This window comes from Rhinopithecus bieti, unplaced genomic scaffold (assembly GCF_001698545.2).
Source record: "Rhinopithecus bieti isolate Rb0 unplaced genomic scaffold, ASM169854v2 scaffold_66661, whole genome shotgun sequence".
In the NCBI taxonomy this organism is placed as follows: Eukaryota; Metazoa; Chordata; class Mammalia; order Primates; family Cercopithecidae; genus Rhinopithecus; species Rhinopithecus bieti.
Window position 1 is genome coordinate 363,087 of NW_016825574.1, and position 17,936 is coordinate 381,022.

The following is a 17,936-nucleotide window of genomic DNA, read 5'->3' on the forward strand; positions in this document are numbered from 1 at the left end:
TCCCGAGTAGCTGGGACTACAGGCGCCCGCCACCTCGCCCAGCTAGTTTTTGTATTTTTAGTAGAGACGGGGTTTCACCGTGTTAGCCAGGATGGTCTCCATCTCCTGACCTCGTGATTCGCCCGTCTCGGCCTCCCAAAGTGCTGGGATTACAGGCTTGAGCCACCGCGCCCGGCCAGAGATATCTTTTCAAGATAATTATTTTATTCTCTGGATGTATACCCATAAGTGGGATTGATGATTTCATATAACTCGATTTTTAATTTTTTGAGAAAATTCCATATTTTTCATAATGACTATAGCATCAATTTACATTCCTATCAACAATGAATATGGGTGCTTTTTTCTTCATATCTTTACCAACACATGTTATCTTTTGACTTTTTAGTAACAGTGATCTTAAGAGGTGTGAGGTGATATTTCACTGTTTACATTTTTATTTCCTTGATTATTAGTGCTGTTGAGCTTCTTTTTGTATACTTGTTGGTCATTTGTATGTCTTATTTGAAAAATGTTTATTCACGATATCACCCATTTTAAATCAAGTCATCCTTTTACAATTAAGTTGTGTGAGTTACTTATTTTTTTGGATGTTAACTTCTTCTCAGATGTGTGGTTTGCAAACATTTTCTCTCATTCCATAGGTTGTCTTGTCACTTTGTTGAGCATTTTATTTTATGTGCAGAAACTTCTTAGTTTAATGTAGTCTCACTTGTTTGTTTTTGTTCTTGTTGCCTAGAATTTTGGTGTCATATCCAAAAAAAAAAAAAAAAGGAAAGGAAAACCCAAAAAACACTGCAAAGACCAAAGTCATGGAGCTCTTTGCCTATGTTTTCTTCTAGGAGCTTTACAGTTTTAAGTTTTATTTTTAAGTCTTTAGTCCATTTTGAGTTCATTTTGTTTATAGTGTTAAGATAAGGATCTAATTCTATTTTACTTTTTACCTGTAGATTTCCAGTTTCCCCAGTGTATTGAAAAGGCTATTCTTTCATTTCATATTCTTGTTATAGTATTGACACCTTTGTTGAAGATTAGTTGACTGTATCTGAATAGGTATATTTTCTGGTCCTTATATTCTATTCAATTGGTCTATGTGTCTGCTTTTACGCCAATACCATACTGTTTAAATTACTATAGCTTTGTAATATAATTTAAAATTAGCAAGTGTGATGCTTCCAGCTTTTAAAAAAAAATTTTTTTTTTTAATTTCTTTGCTCAAGATACACATTTTAGGACTTTTTTCTATATCTATGAAATATGCGATTGAAATTTTAATAGAGTTGTGTTAAATTTGTATATTGCATTAGGTAGTATGGACATTTCAGCATTGCTACTTTTGGCCTATAAATATGGAATATCATTAAATTTCTTTGTGTTTTTAAAAATTTCCTTCAACAATGTTTTATAGCTTTTGTGAACAGATCCTTCACCTCCTTGGTTAAATTTATTCCTAAGCATTTTACATTTTTGGATGCTATTTTGAATGAGATTGCTTTCTTAATCTAATTTTTTGGATATTTCACTATTATCACATAGAAATGCAACTGATTGTTTTATTTTAATTTAGTATCTCGTCACTTAACTGAATTATTTATTAGTTCTCAAAGTTTTTTGGTAAAGTCTACAAAATTTCCTAGATATAAGAAAATGTTTTGTAATCAGAGACAACTTTACTTCTTTCTTTCCAATTTGGATGCCTTCTATTTCCTTTACTTGCTTAATTTTCTCCAACTGAGACTTCTAGAGTCTATGTTGAATAGAATGGCAAGAGTTGGCACTTGCTATGGTATGAATATGTCTTCCTGAAGTTCATGTGTTGTAAACTTAATTGTCAAAGTAACAGTGTTAAGAAGTGGGCCCTTGTGGTAAGTATCATGAGAACAGAGTCCTCAAAAATGGATTAATGCTGTTATCCTGAAAGTTAGTTCTTGCAGGAGTGATTTAGTCGTCTTGGGAGTGAGTTAGTTCTCACGGGAATTAATTAGTTCACACAGGAACAAGTTGTTATAAAAGTTAGTTTGGCTTGCTATTGCAGTCCCTTTTATATATTGTTGCCCTCTTACCATGTTTTGATCTAGTAAAAAGATCCTCACCATATCTGGTGAACTTTGAACATCCCAGGCTCTAGAACTGTAAGAAATAAATTTCTTTTATTTTAAAATTACCCAGTATGTGATATTCTGTTATAGCAGCAGTGAAATAGACTGTTCTTATACTACTATAAGAAATACCTGAGATTAGGTAAATTATAAGAGAAGAGGTTTTATTGGCTCATGGTTCTGAAGGCTGTAAAGGAAGCATAGTGGCATCTGTTTGCAGGGAGGCCTTAGGAAGCTTCCAATCATGGCAGAAGGCAAAGGGGTAACAAGTACATCATATGGAGAAAGAAGAAAAAAGAGAGAGGGGGAGGTGTTACACACTTTTAAATGACCAGATCTCATGTGAACATAGAGGTAGAGCTCACTTATCACCAAGGAGATGGCCCAAGCCATTCATGAGGGATTTGCCCCCATAATCAAAACACCTCCCACTAGGCCCCACCTCCAACACTGGTGATTTTAATTCAACATGAGATTTTGATGGGCACAAATACTGAAACTGAATCATGTTGCCCCTTGCCTCTCCCAAATCTCATGTCCTTCTCACGTTGCAAAATACAATCACGCTTCCCAATAATCCCCCAAAGTCTTAACTCATCCCAGCATTCACTCAAAATTCCAGGGTTCAAAGTCTCCTCTGAGACAAGGCAAATTCCTTCCACCTATGAGACTATAAAATGAAAAAGCAAGTTAGTTACTTCTAAGATAAAGTTGTGGTGTAGGCATTGGGTAACACAAGCTCCATGCAAGTTTGAAACCCAGGAGGGCAGTCATTAAATCTTAAACCTCAAAAATATTATTTTATGACTCCATGTCCTACACTCAGGACACACTGGTGTAAGGGGTGGGCTCCCAAAGCCTTGTGCATCTCCCCATCTGTGGCATTGCAGGGTTTGGCCCCTGAGACTGCTCCCACAGGTTCTTGAGTGCCTGTAACTTTTCCAAGTGCGGGGTGCACACCACTAGTAAATCTATAATTCTTAGGTCTGGTGGGGCTCCTTTCTTAGAACTCCACTAGGCAGTGCCCCACTGGGGACTGTGTGGGGGCTCCAATCCCACATTTCCCCACTAAACTTCCCTAATAGAGGTTCTCTGTGGGGCTCTACCTCTGTATCAGGCATCTGCCTAGGCACACAGGCTTTTCCATACATTCTCTGAAATATAGGCCGAGGCTGCAAAATATCCTTCACTCTTGCATTCTGTGCACCTACAGACCTAAAGCCACATGGAACCCACTAAAGATTATGGCTTGGATTCTCCAAAGTGACAGCCTGAGCTGTATCTGGACCCCTTTGAGCCCCCACTAGAGCTGGAGCAGCCAGGATGTGGTAACCGGTATCCCAAGACTGCACCTAGCAGCAGGGCCTTGGTCTGGCTCGTGAAATGATTCTTCCCTCCTTGGCCTCCAGGCTTATAATGGGTGGGTCTGCCACAAAGGTCTTTGAAATATACTTCAGGTCTTATATCGTCTTGACTGTCAGCACTTGGCTCCCTTTTAGTTATGCAAATATCTCTAACAAGTGGCTGCTCCACAGCCTGCTTGAATTCATCTCCAGCAGTAGCTTTTTATTTTCATGTCACATGGCCAGCCTGCAAACTTTTCAAACTTCTGTACTCTGCTTCCTTCTTAAGCATAAGTTCCAACTTTAAGTAATTTCTTTGCTTCTACTTCTGAGCACGGGCTATTAGAAACAGGCCACATCTTGAACACTTTCCTGGTTAGAAATTTTTTCCACCAGATACCATAAATCATCTCTATGAAGTTCAAGCTTCCACAGATCCCTAAGGCATGAACAGAATGCAGCCAAGCTCTTTGCTAAGGTATAACATGCATGACATTTGCTCCATTTCCCAATAAGTTCCTCATTTCTATTTGAGACCTTGGCAGCCTGGACTTCACTGTTCATATCACTAGTAGCATTTTGATCACAACCATTTAAGCAGTCTCTAGGAAATTCCAAACTTTCTCTCATCTTTCTATCTTCTTCTATGCCCTCCAAACTCTTCCAACCTCTCCCCATTACCCAGTTCCAAAGTGGCTTCCACATTGTTAGGTATCTTTATAGCAATGCCTCACTCGTCAGTATCAGTTTTCTATATTAGGCCATTCTTGCACTACTATAAAGAAATACCTGAGACTGGGTAATTTATAAGAAAAGAGGTTTTATTGGCTCACATTTCTGAGGCTTTTCAGGAATAATAGCAGCATCTGTTCCTGGGGAGGCCTTGGGAACCTCCATTCATGGTAGAAGGCAAAGGGGAAGCAAGCATATCACATGGAAAGACAGGAATGAGCAAGAGGGAGTGAGTTAGAAGGTGCGACACACTTTTAAATGACCAGATCTCATGTGAACTGAGTGAGAGCTCATTTATTACCAAAGGGATGGCCCAAGCAATATATGAAGGATTTGCCCCCATGATTCAAATACCTCCTATCTGGCCCCACCTCCAACATTGGAGATTACAATTCAACCTAAGATTTTGGTAGGGACAGATATCCAAACTACATCAAGCATAACACAGACTAAGAGAAATACTTGGTCCTGTGAAGGGAAGCCATTGCTATGACATCTGAAAATGTGGAAGGGGTCTTGGAACTGGGTAATGGGCAGAGGCTTGAAGAATTTGGAGGCCTAGGCTACAAAAGCCTGTCTTGCCATGAATGGAGCATTCTGGCCAATTCTGGTGAAAAACTCAGAAGAAAAGGCTAGGGAAAGTCTAGACATTTTTAGAGATTACTTAAGTGCTTGTAATCAGAGTGTTGATAGAAATATGAACAGTAAAGGCCATTCTGATGAGGTCTCAGACAGAAATCAGGAATATCATACTGAAAACTGAAGTAAAAGCCATCCTTGTTAGAAAGTAGCAAAGAACTTGACTGAACTGTTTTTGGGCCCAAGGGCTTCATGGATGATAAACTAGGATACCTGATCTAAACAATAAAGCATTCAGGTTCTGCCTGGCTGCTTTTAATTGCTCATAGTAAGATGCTAGAGGAAAGAAATTATATTAAAACAGAATTTGTGATGAAAGCAATTCAAAGAGATTTTTAAAATTTGTAGCCCAACCATGTGAAGAACAAAAAAACACGTAACAGTGTGGCCAAGTGACCCTTTGCAGGGAATATTGGTATGAATCGAAGGGAGCTAGGTGCTATTCATCAGGACAATGGGAGAAAAAGATCCCAAAAGCATTTCAGACATTTTTGAGGCTGCCCATTGCATGGCAGTCTCAGAGATCTAAGAGGGCAGAATAGTTTCAGGTGACAGGCCCTGGGTGATCTCCACAGGCTCACTGCCCAGGGCCCCCTTTGGACTCTGCTCCCTGAATTCCGCTGCAGTGCTCCTCAGCCGTCCCATTCATGGCTCACATGGGCCCAGGTGCAGCTCAGCCTGACACTCCAGAAGGTACAAGTCATAAACCTTAAAAGCATACATATGGGGCTAATTCTGCAGGCTCACAGAATTCAGGAACTGTGGTGCTGTTGCTTCTGCCAGTTAAACTTCAAGAGATGTAGTGAACAGCTTGGAATCTGAGGCAAGACTTGTTGTAGGGGTGAAGCCACTACAGAGAACCTCTACTAGAAGAATGCCTAGTGGAGCTGTGGGAGTAGAACCATCACTGAGGCACCATAACTGTAAAGTTTCCAGTATGCAATGCTAGCATAGGAGAGCTGAAGCATGAGAGGAGCCCAGCAAAGCCATTGGAGCCATAGAAATAGGAATACCTGAGGCATGGGGGCCCAAGCCCTACTTTAAAGTATGCAGGAAGCAGGACATGGAATCCAGGAAAATTATTCCAGAACTTTAAGACCTAATGTTGTTTTTCTCATTGGGTATTGGACTTACCTGGGGCAGTTACTTCTTTCTTTTTGCCTATCCTCTGCTTCTTAAACGGGAGTGTCTGTCCTAGGCCTGTCTTGTCATTTTGGTTATAGATAGCTTGTTTTAATTTCACAGGCTCACAGCTGGAATAAATTTACCTCAGGATGAATTGTTCCTTCAGTCTCAGATGAGACTGGACTTTTGAGTTGGCAGTGTGAGCAAGTTAAGACTTTTGAGGGTATTGAGATGGAGTAAGTGTATTTTTCACTGTGAGAAGGATATCAATTTTGGGGGCGAAATGTGTAATAGTATGGTTTGGATATCTCCCCCAAAAGTTTATCTGTTGGAAAGTTAATTGCCAATGTAATATGGGACCTTTTAGAGGTGATTGGGGTATGAGGGCAGAGCCCTTTTGAGTCGTTCAATACCATTATTGTGAGAATGAGTTCTAATGAGAGTGAGTTTAGACAATAGTGGGTTGTTTGAAAGCGAGCTCAGCTCCCTATCCATGCCTCTTTTGCATACTCTTGCTCTCTTGCCGTGTGATCTTCTCTGCCATGTTATGATGCAGTAAGAAGGTCCTCACTAGATGCCAACCTGTTGACCTTAGATTTCCCAAACTACAGAGCTGTCAGCTAAATAAACTTCTATTCTTTATAAATTACTCAGTCTGTAGTATTCAGAATAACAGAAAATAGACTAAAACGGTAAGAAAAAAAGAACTTTTTAAGACAACATCCACTTGAAGTCAACAGAATTTTGATAATATGAATGTCAAGCTTTTAGTCTATACATTTCCCAGTAGCTGGAACCGTGTCTTACTTTTCATTTAATGCTTTTGACAGTTTGTGACATTTAATAAGTTTGCATGAAAAAATTGAAATAAAACATTGTGGCTAACTGCCACTGCTACTACTTGAGACCGTCATTACAAGAATTACTACTATTACTGCCTGAGACCATCATTACAAGACTGAATGAAGCAGGACGAACATGGAAATGATAACAAAAAACAAAAGAAACTATTTTAAAGGAAGGGGCCAGGGGAAGAAGAGGGCTCCCTGCTTCTAGTGAGCAAATGCAGCCCCTCGAGCTTCCACAGCTGTTCTTATTTATTGGGTAGAATGAGCAGGGGGGAGGAGGTAATGATTGGTCAGCTTCTTGATTGATCACAGGTTCTCATTATTACTAACAGGCTTCAATTACGCCTAATCATAAGAAACACTTGTGCCTGGGTCGGACTGCCCTTAGCAGTCCGTCTGGGTGGCAGACACAGTTTGTCAGTTTGCCAATGTTCTGCATTTATGAGGAACAGTTTCCTGCTTACTCATATAGCCTCCGGTGGTATACTGAGTTGATCACGACCCTCAATCTTTTGGCCTCCAACAAAACTTCATCAAGGTACATTACTAAACCTTATTTTAAAAATAGAGTTTTGTAATGGAAAATTCCTGCTGGAAAATAGTGTACTTTGAAAAATACATTAACTCTTGTATTCCACTACGAGTTTGACTCAACTGGTAAGAAGGTAAAAGGTTAATTAATTTAAGAAATATGTAAAACTTGTATCATCCTATTTGTGAAGTAGTTTTCCTTGTTCATGCATCTGTGGCCTTTTGAAATAGCTATGGGTTTTTATTTCCACATATGTTAAGGCATGTGTTAACCATTCACTTTTGTACTTTCATTAGGTATGTAACCTTGACTTAAATACTTTTATTAATTGGATCAGCAGGCTCTACAAAAATTCAATACATCTTTTGTAAGAAATGATTTAGTGGGAAGGTAATTTTAAAAAACATATATCAATTATATGCATTTCTTATAATTCATAGCATTTCTCTGCATAAATTTTTTGATAAAATGAAGCTACTATAACAACAAAGGAACAGACTTTTTTTGGAATGTATGAAATGAAATAATTTGTTTCAATAACTTTCAAGAAGAAAGTGACAATTTAATTGTGACTGGAAGGACAGCTATGGAAAGTTTTCAGAATTGTCATCAAAGAAATACTTTATATAGATTATGAAAATTCCACCATATGATAATTTTAAAAGTGCTAATAAGAACAAAGAGAATAACTTTTCCTTATTGTCAAAGATTTTTTAAAATACATAATATTAAGGAGGAAATAAATAATTCCTTCCTGGTAGAAAGTATAAATTTTTTAATGTTTCTGACTTTTATACTTATATAGGAAGGAAGTTTTATTTAACAACCCAGTAGAAAAATGGAGGACACAATTTTGTTGGGAGTAAGTAATCATTCAGGGGAGCTCATAAAAGTATTTTCAATAAAATTTTTATAATAAAATTAGTAATGTGACAAATACTATTTTAAACCTAAAAACAATGTCTTTTAAATACATATTTTATATTTTGGGGAAAGTTATCTAAGCATATTGACTTATTTTGTAATATGATACCAGTTTACAATGTTAATGATAGTTGCAAGTAAAATGATGAATAACAACTTTATATAGGTAAAGTGACTATTTCTGTCATATAACATTAAATAAAGTTGTAAAGAATCTTCATCATTGCTATTACATAAAAATATACAGTAGACCACAGTTTTCAGCTTTCTGTCTCTATAGACCTGTCTTTTCAAGATACTTCAGATAAAGGCAGTTATATAATACATAGTCTCTTGAACTCATCATCTTTAAATGGTTTACTATTCATCTGTGTTGTAGCATGTATCAGTATTTTGTTGTTTTATATTGCTGAATAGTATTTTATCTGTTCACCTGTTGATGGGCATTGTTACAATTTGAGATTATTACAAAAATGCCACTATGAATATGTACATGCCTTTGTATGGACACATATTTTTCTTTCTCTTGGGTAGATTAGTAAGAGTGAAATTACTAGGTCGTAGAAGTGTATTTTTTTAACTGTATAATTTACTGCTATTCTGATTTCCAAAGTAGCTGAACCATTTTATATTCCTAACATTTTACAATTCTGCCAGCAATGAACAGGGTTTCAGTTTCAGTTTCTCTATATCATCTCCAATTCTTGGTATTGTCTGCGTTTTTTATTTTAGGCACTATTGTGGATGTGTAGTGGTATTTCTGTGTGGTTTTTATTTGCATTTCTCTAACGACTTAATGATGACGAGCATCTTTTCATGTGCATATCAGCCATTCGTATATCTCCTTTGGTGAGATATCCATTCAAATCATTTTCCCATTTTAAAAATTAGGCTTTCTTATAGTTGAGTTGTAACAATTTTTTATAAATTTTTTAATGCAAGTACTTGATCAAGTATATGATTCATGAGTTTTATCTTCCAGTCTTTGTCCTGTCTTTTAATTTTCTTAATAGAGAATTTTGAAGTGTAGAAGTTTTAAATTTTATAAAATTCAATTTTAAAATTTTCTCTTATGCATTGTACTTTTGATGTTTTATCTAAGAACTTTTTCTCAAAGTTTACAGATATTTTCTTTTATATTTTCTTCTAGAAATACTTTGTTTTAGTTCTTAATTTTAGGTAATTATCCATTCTCAGTTAATTTGTGCATTTGTGTGATATATTAGCATCTAAGTTTATTTTTTGCATGTACATATCACATCAGGTTGTCTCAGAAACATTTCTTGAAAAGATTATCATTTATCCCATTGACTTTGCATCTTGGTTGAAAATCAATTGATTGTAAGTATAAGGCTTTATTTTGGACTCTTATTTTATGTCCTCATTATATTCCTTTGGTTAGCTTTCATAGGACAGATATTCTTACATACTTTTTAAAAATCTTTTTTCCCCAGGTATATAGTGCTTTTTTGGGTAAAGAACTTGCAGTTTTCCTACTTATTGGTAGCCAGAAGTCTCACTGAGTGTACTATTTCTGAAGGATGGGGGAATAATGCCTAGTAAAGGAAATCATCTAAATAAAAATACAATTCATTCCAACATGTCTGGCTAGAATATTTTGTCAAATGTGGTTAAACTTTGAGTGATAGCAAATCATTAACATAGGAGTTAGAACCTAACAAAAAGAAATATTGATTATCTATAAACAAGATAAAGAGAGTAGCTAGGTAAAGTAAGACAGAAGTTCTAGTTCAAAAATCATGTATAAACCTCAAGTCTGCTATATAGGATTCATAAAAGTATGTGATTGGGTAATTTTAGGCAGATTAATAATGAAAAAATAATTATTTGTTGAAATGAGAGTTGGATTAGTCATTACCAAATAAATGTTTCCAGAATTCCTGGATTTCTGTAGTGACTTAACTTATGTTTAATATATAAGCAAGTTTTGCTCCTAATAATAAACTGCCTGCCTTGACCTCTCAGTGGATGTAAACCTTGGAAATAATCTTATTTGAATTTAGATTTATATACTTCTTAGGAGTGTTTTTAAGATTAATGCTAATTTTGTAATTGAGTACTTGATTAAACCTCTTGGAAAAATGTGCAACTCTATTGATGATGTACTAAATAGATAATGTATTATACAGAAAGTTTCTATCTTTTGAGAAGTAAGCTCAAAATGTATTTACCCTTGGAAGAGTAAGCTAAAATGGCAGAGTATCTAGGACAAGCTTGTCCAACCCATGGCCTGTGGGTCACACGTAGCCCAGGATGGCTTTGAAAGAAGGCCAACAGAAATTCGTAAACTTTCTTAAAACATTATGAGGTTTTTTGGTGATTTTTTTTTTTTAAAGCTCATTAGTTTTCATGAGTATTACTATATTTTATGTGTGGGCCAAGATAATTCTTCTTCCAGTTTGACCCCAGGAAGCCGAAAGATTGAAGACCTCTGACCTAAAAGTTAATGAGATTTGAGTCTGTTTTTGGTTCTAAAGGTGATAATATTTTATATTGACTTTGAAGTTTCACAAAATAGTAGAGGTAGCCTATTCATAGCACTGAAAGCTGGAAAATATGCAATTGAAAAAGAATTTAAAATGTATGGAGAAGAATTAGGATAAAAGTGGCATATATCATAATACTCAGCCAAGAAAACTGAGTATTTCAAGAAGGGAGCAACATATCTAATAGTAAAAGGGAATAAAAGCATGAAAAGCTTTTGGATTAGAAAGTATATGATAAAACCGTATCTCTATCTTGAGCCTTAAATTACCGGCATATGGGGGATTCTGTCTCAATAACAACTTTACAAGTTGAATTTAAACTTGAAGATTTTTCAGATGAAGAGCTAGCACTAGAAGATAATATGTATAACATTTCTGACTTGTGATTGAAAATAAACAACAGTTCAGAGAGTCACACCATGTGATCTTTTGTTATATCTAAAAGCTTATGTAGCATTTTACAGTGATTGAATGAAATAATATGGTTTGTGATGTCTATTGTTTATTTTTTGGTATGTTATTGTATTAGTTATCTAATCCTGTGTTATTGTATTAGTTGTATACTGCTGTATAACAAATCACCACAAACTTATTGACTTAAAGCAGCATGCCTTGACTTCCTAGTTTCCAGCTCTAATATATAAAGAGCTTGGAAATTGTCACTGCGATCTTTACAACAAGAAAAGCTGAACAAAATAAAATCAGCAACTTTTCTTGGATTTGTTGGAGAACTTGTGAGAAAGATCCCCTTATGGCTCTGGCTAGGAGAGAGAGTATTTTTGTGAAATACAGGGTGAATGTTCCTCATCTAAAACACTTTGGGCAATAAGTTTTCATTTTCAGATTTTATCCTAAATTTGAAAATCTGAAATCTGAAAAAACTCCAGTGAGCATTTCCTTTGAGCATCATGTCAGCACTCAAAAAGTTTTAGATTTTAGAGTGTTTTGGATTTGGAATTTGAGATGGCCGACTTGTACAGCCAGAGACATCTCCACAACAGAGGCCTAGTCTCCAGCTTGAAAAACTTTACCAGAGATGTATCTTAGAGATGTGGAGGAAGGACATTCATCTCATTTTAGCCCCCTTTACCTTTCCTGCCTCATCTAAGGAATGGCAAGCTATATAAGAAGAAATGCTTGTGGAGGTCCCTGGCCAGGGACACAGGCCCCCCAAAATAGATCTACTTGGAAAATTATAGAATGCCCCTCTCTTCACATTTTACCAAGACTGTACCAACATACATGGGCTCCAGCATAGTCGTGGATTATATTTGAAAGATCTGAGAGACACAAAGAGTGTATCTGAGGAAAGAATACTTGACGGAAGTCCGAAGTCAAGATTGGAAACAAAAACAAAAACACTAGCTTCTGCCACAAATAGCTACAGCAAACATTAAACAAACTCTGACTACTAGCTAGATTAACATAAATCCTCACTTCAGAGTCCTATTTACCTCAGTTCCTACCAATGCAGCATGTCTGACTTTTGACAAAAAATCACAAAGCATCTGAAAGGCAAGAAAACACGAAGTCAGAAGAGACCAAGAAAGCATCAGAATCAGGCTCAGATGACATAGATGTTGAAAGTAACAGTCAGAACATTTTTAAAAAATGATTACTATATTAATGGATATAAGGGAAATGGTAGAAAAGAACAAATAGACAATGTAATGCAATTACATGGGAATTCCAAGAAAGGATTAAAAGGAATGCTAGGAATATATATATATGTGTGTGTGTGTATATATATTATTTATATATATAATTTATATAAATATATATTTATATATGTAATATATATACAAAATAACAAATGCCTTTGAGTTCATTAGAAGATTTGACACAGCAGAGGAAACAGTGAGCTTAAAATTAAGTCTATAGATATTTCCCAAACTGAAATGCAAAGAAATAAAAAAAATTAAAAAAACAAATATTCTAGAACCGTGAGAAAACTTCAAAAGGTGTAACATATGCATAATTACTGTACCAGGCAGAGAAGAAAGGAGCAGTGAAAAATTTTCAGGTAAAAATACCTGAAAGGCCAGGCATGGTAACTCATGCCTGTAATCCCAGCATTTTGGGAGGTGGGGGCAGGAGGATTGCTTTGAGCCCAAGAATTCCTGACCAGCCTGAGCAACATGGGAAAACCACATCTTTGCCAAAAAAACAAAACAAAATAAAAAAAAAAAAAACAACCTACCACCACCAACAACAAAAATTAGCCAGGCATGGTTGTATACACCTGTAGTCCCACCACTCAGGAAGCTGAGGTGGTAGGATAACCTGAGTCCAGGGATGTTGTGGCTATAGTGAGTTGTGATCATGCCACTGCATTCAACCTAGGCAACAGAATCAGACAGTGTCTCAAAAAAATAAAGTCTAGAAACTTTTAAAAATTAATGACAGACATTAAATCACTGTTCCAAAAAGTTTAGAGACCATCAAAAAGACAAACCAAAGAACAAATAACAAAAATTACACCTAGGCATATCATACAAAATTCCAGTAAACTAAAGATAATCAAGAAGATCCTGAAAGCAGCCAGAGAAAAAGACACCTTAGAAGAACCAGGATAAAAATTACTATGTATTTTATTCTTTGTGTGGCTATTGTAAATGGGATTGCATTCTTGATTTGGGTCTCAGCTTGAACGTTATTAGAGTGCATAAATTGTATTGATTTTGTATGTTTTGTGTCCTGAAACCTTACTAAAGTTTTCTATCAGTTCTAGAAACCTTTTGGTTGAGTCTTTAGGGTTTTCTAGGTATAGAATCATATCGTCACCAAGGGGAGATAGTTTGTGATATGATTTGGCTCTGTTCCCACCCAGATCGCATCTCAAATTCCCACATTTTGTGGGAGGGACCCAGTGGAGGTGATTTAATCATGGAGGCAGGTCTTTCCTGTGCTGTTCTTGTGATAGTGAATAAGTCTCACAAAATTGAGGGTTTTAACAAGGGGAGTTTTAAAAACCCTGCACAAGCTCTCTTCTCTTGTCTACTACCATGTGAGACGTGCCTTTCCCCTCCTGAGCTATGTGGAACTGTAAGTAGGTTAAACCTCTTTCTTTTGTAAATTGTCCAGTCTTGGGTATATCTTTATCAGCAGCATGAAAATGGACTAATACAGTAAATTGGTACCAGGAGTGGGGTGTTGCTGATAAAATACCCAAAAAAGTGGAAACAACTTTGGAACTGGTTAACAGGCAGAGGTTGAACCAACTTGTAGGGCTCAGAAGAAGATAGGAAAATGTGGGAAAATTTAGAACTCCATAGAGACTTGTCGAATGGCTTTGAGAAAAATTCTGATAATGATATGGACAATGAAATCTAGGCTGGTGATCTCAGATGGAGATGAAGAACTTGTTGGGACTGAAGCAAAGGTGACTCTTGACTCTTGTTATGTTTTAGTAAAGAGACTGGTGGAATCTATCTCTGCCCTAGAGATGTGTGGATCTTTGAACTTGAGAGAGATGATTTAGGGTATCTGGTGGAAGAAATTTCTAAGCATTCAAGAGGTCACTTGGGTGTGTTAAAGGTATTCAGTTTTATAAGGGAAGCAGAGCATAAAGTTTGGAAAATTTGCAGCCCAACAATGCAATAGAAAAGACAATCTTGTTTTCCGAGGAGAAATTCAAGCCAGCTGCAGAAATTTGTAAAAATAACAAGGAGCTGAATGTTAATACTCAAGACAATGGGGAAAATGTCTCCAAGGCATGTCAGAGGTCTTCACTGCAGCTCTTCCCATCACAGACTCGGAGACCTAGGAGGAAAATGTGGTTTTGTGAACTGGGCCCAGGGTCCTCTTGCTGTATGCAACCTAGAGACTTGGTGCCCTGTGTCCTGCCTGCTCTAGCCATGGCTGAAAGGGACCAATGTAGAGCTCAGGCCATGGCTTCAGAGGGTGCAAGCCTCCAGCCTTGGCAGCTTCCACATGGTGTTGAGCCTGTGAGTGCACAAAAGTCAATAATTGGGTTTTGTGAACCTCCGCCTAGATTTTAGAGGATGTGTGGAAATGCCTGGATGCCCAGGCAGAATTTTGCTGCAACAACAGAGCCCTCATGGAGAACCTCTGCTAGGGCAGTGCAGAAGGGAAATGTGGGTATGTTGCCCCCACACAGAGTTACTATGGGGGCACTGCCTCATGGGGCTGTGAGAAGAGGGCCACCATCTTCCAGACCCCATAATGGTAGATCCCCTTGCAGCTTGCACTGTGCACCTGGAAAAGTCTCAGACATTCAACACCAGCTCATGAAGGCATCCAGGATGGGGGCTAATATGCAAAGCCACAGGGACAGAGCTGCCCAAGGCCGTGGGAGCCCACCTTTTGCAACAGCATGACCTTTATGTGAGACATGGAGTCAAAAGACATCATTATGGAGCCTTAAGATTTGACTGCCTCACTGGATTTCCAAGTTGCATGGGAACTGTAATCCCTTTGTTTTGGCCAATTTCTTCCATTTGGAATGGCTGTATTTATCCAATACCTGTACTCCCATTGTATCTAGGAAGTAATGAACTTGCTTTTGATTTTACAGGCTCATAGGCAGAAGGGACTTGCCTTGTCTCAGATGGCCTGTGAACTTTTGAGTTAATGCTGTAATGATTTAAGACTTAGGAGGACTATTCGGAAGGCATGATTGGTTTTGAAATGTGAGAACATGAGCTTTGAGAGGGTTCAGGGGCAGAATGATAAGGTTTCGCTGTGTCCCCACCCAAATCTCATCTTGAATTCCCAAGTGTTGTGGGAGGGACCCAGTGGGAGGTAATTCAATCATGGGGGCAGGTCTTTTCCATCCTGTTCTTGTGATAGGGAATAAGTCTCAAGAGATCTGATGGTTTTAAAAATGGGAGTTTCTCTGTACAAGCTTTCTTCTCTTGTCTGCTGCCATGTGAGACATGCTGTTTACCTTCTGTCATGATTGTGAGACCTCCCCAGCCACATGGAACTGTAAGTCAATTAAACCTCTTTCTTTTGTAAATTACCCAGTCTCAGGTATGTCTTTATCAGCTGCATGAAAATAGGATAATACAGTTTGACTTCTTTCTCCATTTTGATGACTTTTATTTCTATTTTTTTGCCTAATTTCTCTGGCTAGGACTTCCAGTACTATGTTGAATAGGAGTGGTGAGAGTGGGCATCCTTTCTGGTTCCAGTTCTCAAAAGAAATGCTTCCAGCTTTTGCCTGGTCAGTGTGATGTTGGCTGTGGGTTTATCATAGATGACTGCTATTATTTTGAGGTATATTCCTTTGATGCCTAGTTTGTTGAGGGTTTTTAATATGAATGGATGTTGGATTTTATTGAAAGCTTTTTCTGTGTCTATTGAGATGATCATATAGGGAAGACTTCCTATTCAATACATGATGCTGGGATAACTGGCTATCCATATGTAGAAGAGTGAAATGTAGAAGATAGATGGTACCCTATCTATCACCATATACAAATATTAACTCAGGGTTAATTAAAGATGTCATGCGCGTCCATGTGAAGAGACCACCAAATAGGCTTTGTGTGAGCAATAAAGCTTTTTAATCACCTGGGTGCAGGCGGGCTGAATCCGAAAAGAGTGTCAGCAAAGGGAGATAAAGGTGGGGCCATTTTATAGGATTTGGGTAGGTAAAGGAAAATTACAGTCAATGGGAGATTGTTCTCTGGTGGGCAGGAGTGGGGGACACAAGGTGCTCAGTTAGGGAGCTTTTTGAGCCAGGATGAACAAGGAAAGGGAATTTCACAAGGAAGTGTCATCACTTAAGGCAGGGACCAGCCATTTTCATTTCTTTTGTGGTGGAATGTCATCAGTTAAAGCAGGGGCAGGGCATTTTCACTTCTTTTGTGATTCTTCAGTTACTTCAGGCCATCTGGGCATATACATGCAAGTCACAGGGGATGCGATGGCTTGGCTTGGGCTCATAGGCCTGACAAAAGACTTAAATGTAAGACCTCAAACTGTAAAAATTGTAGAAGAAAATCTAGGAAATGCCTTTCTCAATATTGGCCTTCGCAAATAATTCGTGGCTAAGTCCTCAAAAACAATTGCAACAGAAATACAAATTGACAACTGGGTCTTAATTAAACTAAAGGGCTTCTGCGCTACAAGAGAAACTATCAAGAGAGTAAACAGAAAACCTACAGAATGGGCAAAATATTCACAAACTATGCAGTGACAAAGGTCTAATGTCCAGAATCTATAAAGTACTTAAATTAACAAGCAAAAACCAAAAAATTCCATTAAAAGGACAAAGGACATGAACAGACACTTCTTAAAAGAAGACATACAATTGGCCAACAAACATACCAAAAAATGCTTATTATCACTAATCAAAGAGAAATATAAATCAAAACCACAATGAAATACCATTTCACACCAGTCCGAATAGAATGGCTTTTGTTAAAAAGTAAAAAAGAAGACATATTGGTGAGGCTGCCAAGAAAATGGATCACTTTATATTCCCACCATTGAGAGTAATGTAAATTAATTTAGCCACTGTCTAGAGCAGTTTGGAGATTCCTCAAAGAGCTAAGAGTTGAACTACCATTTGACCTGCAATCCCATTACTAGGCGTATACCCAAAGGAAAATAAACCATTCTACCAAAAAGACACATGCACCTGCATGTTCACTGCAGCAGTATTCACAGTAGCAAAAACATTGAATCAACCCAGTTGCCCATCAATGGTGGATTAAACAGACAATTGTGGTATATATACACCATGAAATATTACATAGCCATACCAAAATGAAATCATGTCCTTTGTAGCAAAATGGATGCAGCTGGAAGCTGGTATTCCATGCAAACTAAGGCAGAAACAAACAAACAAACAAAAAAATCAAGTACATGTTCTTACTTATAAGTGGAAGCTGAATATTGGGTACACATGGACATAAAGATGGGAACAATAGATATTGAGGAATACACAAGGTGGTGAGAGGGAGGTAGGCAAAGGCTGAAAAACTACTTATTGGGTATTATACTTACTGCCTGAATAATGGATTCATTAGGACTCCACACCTCAGTATATTGCTCCACACACAATATACCTTTGTAACAAACCTGCATGTATACCCGCTGATTCTAAAATACAAGTTTTTTAAAAAAGAATATGAATTATATTAGACTGCTTTTCAGAAATCACACAAGAGCTGAGTGGAATAAATTTTTTTTTTTTTTTTTTTTTTTTTTTTTTT